General features: G+C 43.4%; 1 protein-coding gene across 5 annotated transcripts in view; it reads right to left on the reverse strand.

Moving 5' to 3' along the window:
- The window catches only part of PPP6R3 (protein phosphatase 6 regulatory subunit 3), a 56,923-nt gene extending 49,256 nt beyond the window's left edge, over positions 1-7,667 (reverse strand). For 2 of the 5 annotated variants that reach the window (XM_017810194.1, XM_017810203.1), the window contains exon 1: positions 7,189-7,664. The gene's annotated coding sequence lies outside the window, so the exon portion shown is untranslated. Of the gene's footprint in view, positions 1-7,188 lie in introns of all 5 variants that reach the window. The other 3 variants (XM_017810149.1, XM_017810185.1, XM_017810176.1) reach the window with 2 other exon arrangements.
- Positions 7,668-10,837: the final 3,170 nt, after the last annotated feature.

Consider the following 10,837-nt stretch of genomic DNA (forward strand, 5'->3'; position numbering starts at 1 on the left):
CCTACAAGTTCCTTCTCTTAACTACCAATATACCTGCCAACAGTTTTCTCCTGCTGCAAGAAGAGTTTCAACTCTCAACAAGTGTTACTTTATTACCTAAGAAATACTGAACACACAATGTTAAAACTAATCCAAAGGGAAGGCTCAAAACTGTACTGACAGATTATAGTTACAGAAAACTACCGTGATACTTCTGTGCCCTATGCCTACTCAAGGGATTTGAAGAATGAAGTTTCAAAGAAACTAAGCCATTTAAAATGCTGGCTCAGAACTTAAAATAGCATTTATAACAGCATTACATGATAGAGGCCTAAAGAGGAATAGCCTGCTGAGCTGAAAAAACTTAGAAATCAATTTATTTAAGACCTGAACTTAAGTCTTCTATTCTTTTAACTAACACTTAGGGTTCCATATAGACTTTCGTCAAGACAATCTTATTACCATTCCAAAAAGTCAAGTCACTACTGTGGCAAGTGGTACAGAAATTAACTTAGTTTGAAATACTTGAAAGTCTAAGACAAGATTTGATAGGTGGTTTAGTAGCAATTAAAAAAAAAAAAAGGTTTTATCCCCTCTCTAACTCTCTTTATTTACAACTGTCAGTTTGCTTTAAGTTTTGGGGGGATGGATTCTCTGGCTATTGCTTGCAGTTTTTCCTACAATAAAATTGAAATCACTTTTTTATCTGCAAAAACCCACTTAACAGTAAAACACATCTACCATTTTTACTTGCATTCTGCTGCTTAGTAATTCCACTATATAACACCATAGTTACCAATTCACATTTCCAGAGAATACCTTAATCTTCATACTCAACCTTCACTACCTCCAATAAGTTTTTTAAAAAACAGACATTTAGATAACCTATAATCTCGCTTTCTCATGAGAATGAGATCAGTACCATAGATATAAATTTTCTATTACATCTATAAATAACTTTATTCTTGGCGGCATGGGGCTACAACTTCAACATGGGAGGAAACAAAGCAACCCCACTGCATTCTGATCTCCAGCCTTGTGGCTAGGACTGCAAATTAAACTTCAGAATTCTGGAGTCCAGAGGAGGGGAAGGCAGGACCAGTGTATTTCAAAGAAAAACAACTATTGTACAAGTATTAACATCACTGCTCTGTGTTATGCCCTAAAAAGCAGCATGTTTCCTATAACAAAAAACACCTGAGGGTGTTTCCTGTATTAAGATAAATAAATAAATAAACCTATGGGTTTTCCAGACTTTGAGTCTTTTTTCACAGACACCCTCATATGTAAGAGATTCAGAATTATTATTGCTTGCCTTCAATATCCCATCTCTATGATTCCAATCTGCGTAACTAAACTCCCTATTCAGTAGCCAGGGCATTAAGAATTAATTTATATTTTTAACTCACATTTTTTAAAATTATAAACTTGCAATTTTGAAGCAGAGCATCCAAGCCAGGTGTGGCTGGTACTCAGTTCCGCTACGTCAAAGTGCTTTGGGTTTTGTTCTCAAAATAAACAATACTTAAGTACAGCAGGAGAGCATAATGGAACAGACAGCCACAGGAAAAAAAAGTATGTGCCAATCTGTGACTGAAATCATATTAAGACAACTGCACCTGGCACAACTACTGAGCAATCAAAGATTAATGGGTTGAGAAAGAGCAAAATGGCAATTTCAGTCCCCAATCACACATCAGAAAAATTTATAAAAGCTTTTGTGTTATAAGTGACTCCAGAAGAGAGCCTTTGCCCTTAAAGTACAGGTAAGCAGCATGAGAAGACACTTTTAGTTTTTTATGTTGACCATTAAGAAATGCACACCTCTCATTAACGTTACCTTTACCATTTCCTTTATCAAACAAATTTCATCTAAACATTATTCAGTGAACAACTTTTTGCTATTTAAATTTGGCTTGAAGCTGTAATGAAGAGCCCGTCATCAGCATCAAGTACACACAGAGAAGGATCTTTTGATGAATGTTTGGTTATCACAGCCAAGAGGAAGAACTGACTACTTCATAGGTAGCTCACTAACTTCTACAGCTGTCCTTCACAGACAGGAAAGAACACCTAAATGCCATTACCCCTCAGAGTTGCCATGAGCAGTGACAAACTCCTCCTTCATAACCACCAGAAAGAACAGAGAAAGACAAACATGGATGATGGGAAGGAAACCCCTAGGCTGTTGCAACTTCTAAGTGCACTTCCACCTGGACTGTGCTGACCAATATCCACACACAATGGATGTTGGTTTCCTACAGACAGGAGATGGTTACAACATCCTGCCACCACCACAACTTTGTTTTAGCTGTCTCTAAACTCTCCATCCTTTTCCAAGATGTTTGGTAGCAGCAGCTAAACTACTCAAATGTAACCAAGTACCTATTATTTTCTAAAAGAGTTAGCTCCCAGAGTTACTTGGATATCCGGCAAGGCCATCAAGACAGTAACAGAAAAAATAACATGAATTACTCCAGTTCAAGCCAGACCTAAAACTTCCACCTGAGCTCTTTAGATTGGAGACTGGTCAAAGTAGTAAGCACATGCTAAGTAAGAACAGAATATGGAGAGCCCTACTTCTGCATATCACAGAAGGAAAGAGTTTTTTCCACCAAGACCTTACCTATGATTTTAGCCCTTATGTAACTATTAGTAATAAAAACAAACAAACAAAAAAAAACAAACAAAAAACACAGCCAAACAAAAACACCTTCTCTCCTCCCCACCTAGTTTCCACTATACTTACACAGAAAAGCAAATAGCACTGTATTTTTACCATTTCTATAAGAGACTACTCTCTTAGAGTATAGAGGGTATAACTACTCTGCTACAAAGATGCAAAAACCCTCCCAGTGGAGGCTGTGGCTGATACTCCTTTCACAGTGCCAGCAGCACTGAAGTAATATCATTTTGTAGCAAGACAAGCCTTTAGAAATGTCTATTATTCCCTTGTTTTCTTCTCTAATGCAAACGCTCAAACCAGTTACAGTACAATGAAAAAATGCAATCACACCTGTACTGGCATTGCCTACAGCACTACCTGAAGCTTTTAAATGTGCAACACCCAACTGAGGACTAGGGTCTTATGCTTGGCTCTTCTAAAGCAGCATAATGTATGTTTACAGAAAGCATCTTTCTTTCTAATACTAGTTTGAGAAATGATGAGATTCACTCCAAAAAGCTACAGCAGAAGTTAAATTTGTACAACAAAATCTTATTTTATATATTAGGACCCAGTCAGAAATCCTGCCAATGGTCACTCAAGAAGGGAACTTGCCCACTGCATAAGAGGGCCTAGAAATCACTTGTAGTAACTAACAATCTGAATGCTTTTAGCACTGGAATAGCTATACTCTAGAACATATATAATAAACTCAGGAACTACTTTGCACTAAAAAAAAACTTGAAGTTTCCATCCTCCATCCCAACTAGGCCTCATCACCAAACTGGAAACGATGTCGCCATTTCTCAAGCCTCACCCAGAAACTGTCTGGTCATCATAAAAAGGCTTTAGAGTTTTCTTCATGTACAAAAGCACCTTTTGGCACAGCTGACAAGAGGTGGCCTATGGTCTTCCAGTGCTCAATTTCTAGAAGGCACAGTGGACACAGGACAGAGACCACTAGGCCATGTACTCCACCTCCTTCCAGATACACAACTTAAGACTGTGTTCATTCAAAAAGAAATAGTAAGAATGTTACAAGGACACTACTCAACCCCCAAATCTCACTATGGGGCAATTTCTACTTGCGCATACATACATTTTTTACTCAATTCTGCTTTCTTTCATTCACATCTTTAACCAAATCCTCACTTATGCATTTCACAGCTACTCAGTCGTTTTGCCAACACACCTTACAACACATACCACCCCTCCAACAGAGTGTATTACAGCTTCACCACTCCACACAGTTGTACACTGTGGTCCTTTTGGCATTTTTTTCCACTGCTGGCACACAACACATCACACAGATTTGTCATTGAGCATTTCCAGTTTAAGAGGAAAAGATATATCCACATAACAGGATTAGGGGATGACTACATAGACTAACAGCATAAAGACAGAAAAGTCAAAGGGTTAATTGAGAACTTTTTCACCCACTCCAAATCACATATACCACTTCAGACATGGTTCTTGGCACTTCATGAAAGTTACTAAATAAACAAAGGTCATGAAGAGTCTTGTATTTCACACTAACAGATTTTTTTGCCAATATTGTGTGAAGAACTATTCCATAAACAGACAAGGTTATAACAGCTTATACCAAATATCTTCACAATCCTCTCAACTCAGTCTACCCCATTTCCTGAGAAATGTCCCAAACTAGCTCTAGAGCTACATAGAATATCCAAGAGTAGAAAAACATTTTACTTTAGTTGCTTAGTAGCATATAGTTTCTAAAACAGATGCTGGCACACTGACACACTACAAAAACAATTATGCATGCTATGCAGTGCTTTCAACGTGATGTTCATATTCTCTATGTATTTTCTGCATGATCTTTCAGGCTTGCTTCCCACCCTGAAAATACCAGGATCAAATGGGATCATTAGTTTCTGAAGTTTTTTTGCTCTCTTCCTCTAACGTAACAAAATAAGATAACACAAGCAAGATATTATTTCTCATTTACCCCTACTTGTTTTATTATTGTGAAAAGTCTTGCCAAAAACAATGGCTCCACATCTTGCTTTTAGGATAACCCTATCAGACATCTGGTTTTCTAGAATCTGGATGCAAGATACTAACTTGAGATAACACGCAATTCCTAAACCTGGCACATGAGACAGAAGAGCACACAGCAGCCTCAAGGATCACAGACGAAGGTGCTACTACAGAAGACAAATCTAGATGGCAGACAATATGCTTAAGACATCCTACTTTACTACCACAACAAACCACTATGGTCACACCAGCACCTCTTCTGCCCAAGCTGAAAAGCCATAGTTTCCACCATAACTTCCAAAGGCCATAAAATAACCCAGCTATTGGAGAGAAGTGAGTGTACAAGCCTCCTACCTACAAAGATGATGTGTAGGTTCGCTGAAACACTGAAGCTAAAACCATGTCTTATTTCAACACAGTAACACAGAGTAATCTGAACTACCTGCAGAGTTAGGTAAATACTTCAAAGCTTTTTAAGCACTTTGACAAAACAGGACATTAATGGACAGAGAGTGGACCAGACAGTTCTTCAAAGCATTTCTCCCTTCTGACTGTTTCAATCCCATACTGGCTGGTTTTGAGCCAGCTCTCTAACATTTCATAGTACATGCATATCAAGCTTAAACTGAGTAGAGAAGCAAAGCTGTTGAGCCATAACAATGGAGTTTACTCTCTAAACATCTGTTTGTAATAAAACTACATACATGATTTTCTGCTCTAACACTGCTAAATTCAGATTCCATTCTATTAATTCACTTGAATTTTACTCAGAACATGATCTGATTCTCTGAGTGGTATACAGGCTGGACCATCATCTCAGTTAAGTGCAACACAAAAGCATTCTGAAGGAAAAAGTCACTTTTGGTCACTTTAGCAAGTCAATTGAAGTGAGCAGTTTGCAGGCAGTATTGCGCAGAGAAAAACAAACTACTTTGTATCTTTAATTCCATGAGGGAATAACAGCTAGTTGATTTATATTTAAAAGAATCAAAAGCTGGTGCACTTTTAGCAGTTTACATACAAACCTAACTTGCTCGTAAAGAAGCTGTAATGCACTACCCTACTTAAAAGCATTCCTGTTAAACAGGTTGCTTTTCCAGAATTTCTAAACTTCAACTTTCACTTAACTCAATGTTTTCCTTAAGTTCACTGTAAACAGACCTCATCAGCAGTTCTTCTCGCCAAAACAGCCTCCCAGTAGTATTAGAAAACAAATTCCCTTAGTACCTCAGAAGGTGCAGGATTCAATACTGCATATGCATTCTGCTTTTCACACAGAAAGCAAATAAGTGTCACCTATGTTCGAGTCATATCACAGATGAGGAAACAAATCATTTAAGTGAACTTCAACAAGTACCTAAAAATACAGAAGAAAATATGCAGACTGGATAACACATTTGCATGACGTCTCATTAACGATTTACACGTTGAAAGGTAATTCTGTAGTGTTATTTAATATTTGTGTAATAGTCTTGCAAGCCACAGTTAGTCCATGCCTTACTACTGAAAACATAAATAACACAGAGATAAGTAATCAGACTCTTACCAGAATGTCTATTGCACTGAAAATAGACATTGCAGTTCAAATAACTGCAGCAATCTATCTGGAACACTGAAACAGGGACAATTCCCACCTTTCAGCTTTCCAGGAAAAAAAAAAAAAAAAAATCACACAGGTATTTGTGCAACACAAAGACACACTTCACTGTTAGAGTACATTTAGACTCAATCCACTGAAGGAGATTTTAAACCTAAGTAATATCACTAGCAATCACACAATCTTTCATTTCTAAATTGTCAACATCTCACAAGGAATCCTTCCTAAAGCTATCCACCTACTCATAAGTTTTCTCCACTCTTCCACTCAGAATACTTTTTTAAAATAGCAACACACCCATTCAAAGTATCCCACTGTTCTGACTTAAACACCGTTTATGCTGACAGAAATGATCTTTAGCCTCAATTGCATTTATGTCATATAAGACAGAGTCATATGATGCTAGATAGACTATAACACTAATTCCTCTTACACTTTGGAAAGTTCTTAGCAACCAGGGCAAAACAAAACCAGAAAAACTGGCAGGTCCTCGGTGAGATTTTGCCAAACGCATTAAACAGCAGTTAAAGCTCACCCAAACACTGCTACGCTATTTTAAAAATTGTAATTCAAACAAACTGCCCTGTTAAAAAAAAAATCAGAACTCAAAGGTGCCCCCAAACCCCCCCTCGGCGGAGGCCCTCGCGCAGAGGTGCTGGGGCGGGCAGGGCTCCCCCGGCTCGGCCTGGGCCTCCCGCCGCGCCCAAGCCCAGCACCCGCAGCCGCGCCCCGGCCGCTCCGGGCCCGCGGGGCGCGTGCGAGAGGCCGCGCACGACCGACTCCGTGACCCCCACAGGCCCCGGCCTGGCGCCGCCCGAGCGGAGCCCGGAGCCCCCGCACGGCGCTGAGCGGGCGCCAGGCCCGTGCCGCCCCGGAGGAGACGCCACCAGAGCGCCGTCCCGCTGGAAGCGGCGGCGGGGAGATGTCGCCGCCGTCCCGGCCGTACCTCGGCAGCGCGTCCCCCGCCACAGGCCCCGGGTGCCTCCGCTCAGGCGGGAAAACCTCCGCTCGCCACCATCACCGACGCTCCAAGATGGCGGACATGGCGGCTCCGGCGAGCCCTCCTCTGCCTCCGCCCCGCCTGCCAATCACCGCTCCCAGCACCGCCCTCCTCCCCGGACCGCGCCTTTCTATTGGACGCCGTGCTCAATTCGGCCACTCATTGGCCGTCCATGAACGTCAGTCACTCGGCTACGCGGTTGCAACAGGTTCGAATGCGGGCGGGGGCGGGCTCTCGTCTCCCTGTTGGCCAGTCAACGCAAGGGGCGGGCGCACCTCGATTCCCTCCTTCCCGACCTAGCAACAAGGTCACGTCACCCTGACTGATGTCCTCCTCGACCAATAGAAAAAGCCAGTTCCTTTTAAAAATAAACGCGTTCGCCCCAATCCGGGCCCGCGGCGCTCGGAGGCCGCGGTGGGAGGGGCGAGCGCCTGCGGTGGGGCCCGTCCCGCGGCTTCGCCCACCGCGCCCCGCCATTGGCCAGTGCGCAGGGCCCCGCCCCCGGGGCGCGCGCGGGCGCCAAACTGCCTGGCAACAAGGCGGCGGCGACGGCGCGCGGGGGGCCGCGCGGGCACGGGATGGGGGAGGTGGCTCCGGTGCCAGAGCGCCCGCCTGGGGTGCGGGAGGTGCAATTAGCGGGACTTGGCCTTTTCTGAGCTTCCATGCAGCTGCCCGTGAGGCCTCCAACGCCGCCGAAGATCCGGCGGTGTGTGTTTAAGGCGATCAAGTCCAACCGTCAACCAGCACCACCAAACATGTTCACTACTAAACCATGTCACAAAGTGCCACATCCGCACGTTCTTTGAACACTTCTAGGCGATGATGATTCCACCACTTCCCTGGGCAGCCTGTTGTAATTCCTGACCACTCCTTTTCAGTGAAGAAATTTTTCCTAATATCCAATCTAAACCTCCTTCAGCACAACTTCAGACCATTTTCTCCAGTCCTGTGACTTGTTACCTGGGAGAAGAGACCAACCCCCACCTGGCTACACCCTCCTTTCAGGCACTTGTAGAGAGCGATATGGTCCCCCCGACCCTCCTTTTCTCCAGGCTGACCAACTCCAGTTTCCTCAGCCTCTCCTTTTAAGACTTGTGCTCCAGGCCCTTCACCAGCTCCATGGCCCTTCTCTGGACTCGCTCCAGCACCTCAGTGTCTTTCTTGAAGTGAGGGGCCCAAAACTGAAAACAGGATTTGAGGTATGGCCTCACCAGGGCTGAGTACAGGGGCATGGTCACTGTCCTGGTCCTGCTGGCCACCCTATTTCTAACATATAGAATCATAGAATACGCTGAGTTGAAAGAAACCCATCAGGATCACTGAGTCCAACTCCTGGCCCTGTGGAGCACACCACAAGAATCACACCATGTGCCTGAGAATCTTGTCCAAATGCTTCTTGAACTCAGACAAGCTTGGTGCTGCGACCACTTCCCTGGGGAGCCTGTTCCAGTGCCCAACCACCCTCTCTGTGAAAAACCTTTCCCTCATATCTGACCTAAACCAGACCAAAGTGCTCCAAAATGGACATGTGTTAGAGCCAGGACAGGTGTGTTCCTTGTCTTTGACAGGCCTCCTTGGCTGTCCCCCACAGTGCTGCTGCCTGTGGCTGCAGCATTACAGCCTTGCTTGGCCAAACACTGTGGCAAGGTCCTTTACTTGAAAGCTCAGGTGACATATCTGAACAGGCAGCTTCTTGTGCCCCACAATTGGCAAAAAACACCTACAATGCATGTTGAGTGCCCTGTGTCTTAAAGGTATGAACATGTTCTGGACAGCCAGGATACTTTCGGCCTTCCCTCACAAAGCCTCCCCAGTTACCTTTGCCCAAAACCATGGTGAACCAGCCCCCCATGAAGGGGCTGCTGCCCCTTCACCACTCAGGGCAGCCTTCCAGGTTTCAGAATGTCACTGTTGTGATGACAACCATGTCCCTAGAGGAGACCATCCATCTGTGGTCAACAGCACATCGTCCATAGGCGGCAGGTTACCATCAAGTAACTGCCTTGCCTGGTTTCCATGGGTTTTGTCTGGTTTTGATAGGCTTTTGACTGTTTTCTGCTCTGCATGGCTCTTAAGAGCTTGGGGAGGCTGCTGATTGGAGGTGGCACCAGCAAGGCAAGGGCTGTCAACAATGCCAAGGCTGCTGTACTGCTTCCCAGACCCACCTCTGGAAGGGAAGGTGCTGATGAAGGGGGTTCTGCCTGACCCAGCATGGCTGTTCTGCCCTTTATATTGTGCGTGTTTGGGTTTTTTCTTAAAGGGTAGGGTTGGCAGTGGTGTTTTTCTATACAAAATGTCTGCCAGTCTGTGAATTAGGGGAAAGTCACCTAGAGCAAAGGGAGACAACCTGTCTACAAGTTCCAGCTCCCACACCTCCAGTCTTGTCCCCATCTTTTCCCAATATAATAACAGAGCCAGGCAAGCCTGGCTTGTTGTCCTTGTTAATTGACACCATGGACTTACAGAACACTCCTTTTCTCGGAGGCTTGCTCCTTTGAGGCACAGTGAGAGCACGGTGTTAGCAGCTCTTCATCAATGTGTGTAAGCAAGTAGCTGAAGGGGGTATGATGCTGTCGTGGCCCACCAAAGTTAGTTTTCCACTATGGTAATATTTGTCTTGCGGGTTATGCGGGTAGCTGTGCTTTCTGTGAATGCTGGCAGAGACCTCTCTTTTATAATGAGTGTCAATCATGCATGAGGTGATTTTTTTTATTTTAATATTTACATATATTCATTCTGATAGTTACTGGTCATAATATGTTTAAGGAGAGAAACAGAGGAGTGTTGTGGTTAAGGCAAGGATTTATTTATTTATTTAATTACAATGGGGAAAGAAACAACAGCGCTGAAAAGATAGTTTAGTGATAGGATAGTTCTTGCAGGCACCTCATGTAAAAACTGAAGGGTAGTGCTGTGTTTTTTTCATATACCGAAGGAAGGGGAAAACAATACGTTTCTTTGACTTCATTATGGATCAGCACTCTGGGATAAAGGAACTCACTTGTAAATAATGTATCTTCACATCTTTCACGTGCTCATCTGACAAAGTTAATCTCACTATGGCTGCACTTACATCTTACTGCAAATCAATCAGCAGATTTGCTCCCATTAAACAAAGTTATTAGTATTACAAAGAGATATAAATATTGAGGATGGTGCTGCAGAAAGCAAAATCTTTTTAATCAGAGGAACAGTGAGCCAAGCTAGAAATGTGCTTAAATCTTGGTCTACAAGAGTAGGATGTTAATGGGAGCCTGTCTCTACAAAAAAAATCTTGTTTTTTGGACAAAGGGATGATATAATTGGTAAAGCTGTGTGCTTATCTATGTCTGTGTGTAAGGATTGAATTTTGCCTGCATATCAGAGGGAGTCCACATCTTCTCCTTCACAATGGTATTCTATTCAAGAATGTAAAAGATATAGGCTGCTTGGTGTTCCTCTAAATACAGAAAAATAGGTTAAGTTACTTGCTTCTAAGGAAAAGGTGACTATCAGATTTACAATAGCTGCGAACAGGCTAACAGGGCCTGGCCTTTGTGCTTTGTCCAGGCAGTTACGCAGCAAAAACTCTTGCCAGCTGCTCAGGTGCTTGGTT

This window comes from Lepidothrix coronata, unplaced genomic scaffold, assembly GCF_001604755.1.
Source record: "Lepidothrix coronata isolate B3197 unplaced genomic scaffold, Lepidothrix_coronata-1.0 Scaffold1, whole genome shotgun sequence".
Classification (NCBI taxonomy): domain Eukaryota; kingdom Metazoa; phylum Chordata; class Aves; order Passeriformes; family Pipridae; genus Lepidothrix; species Lepidothrix coronata.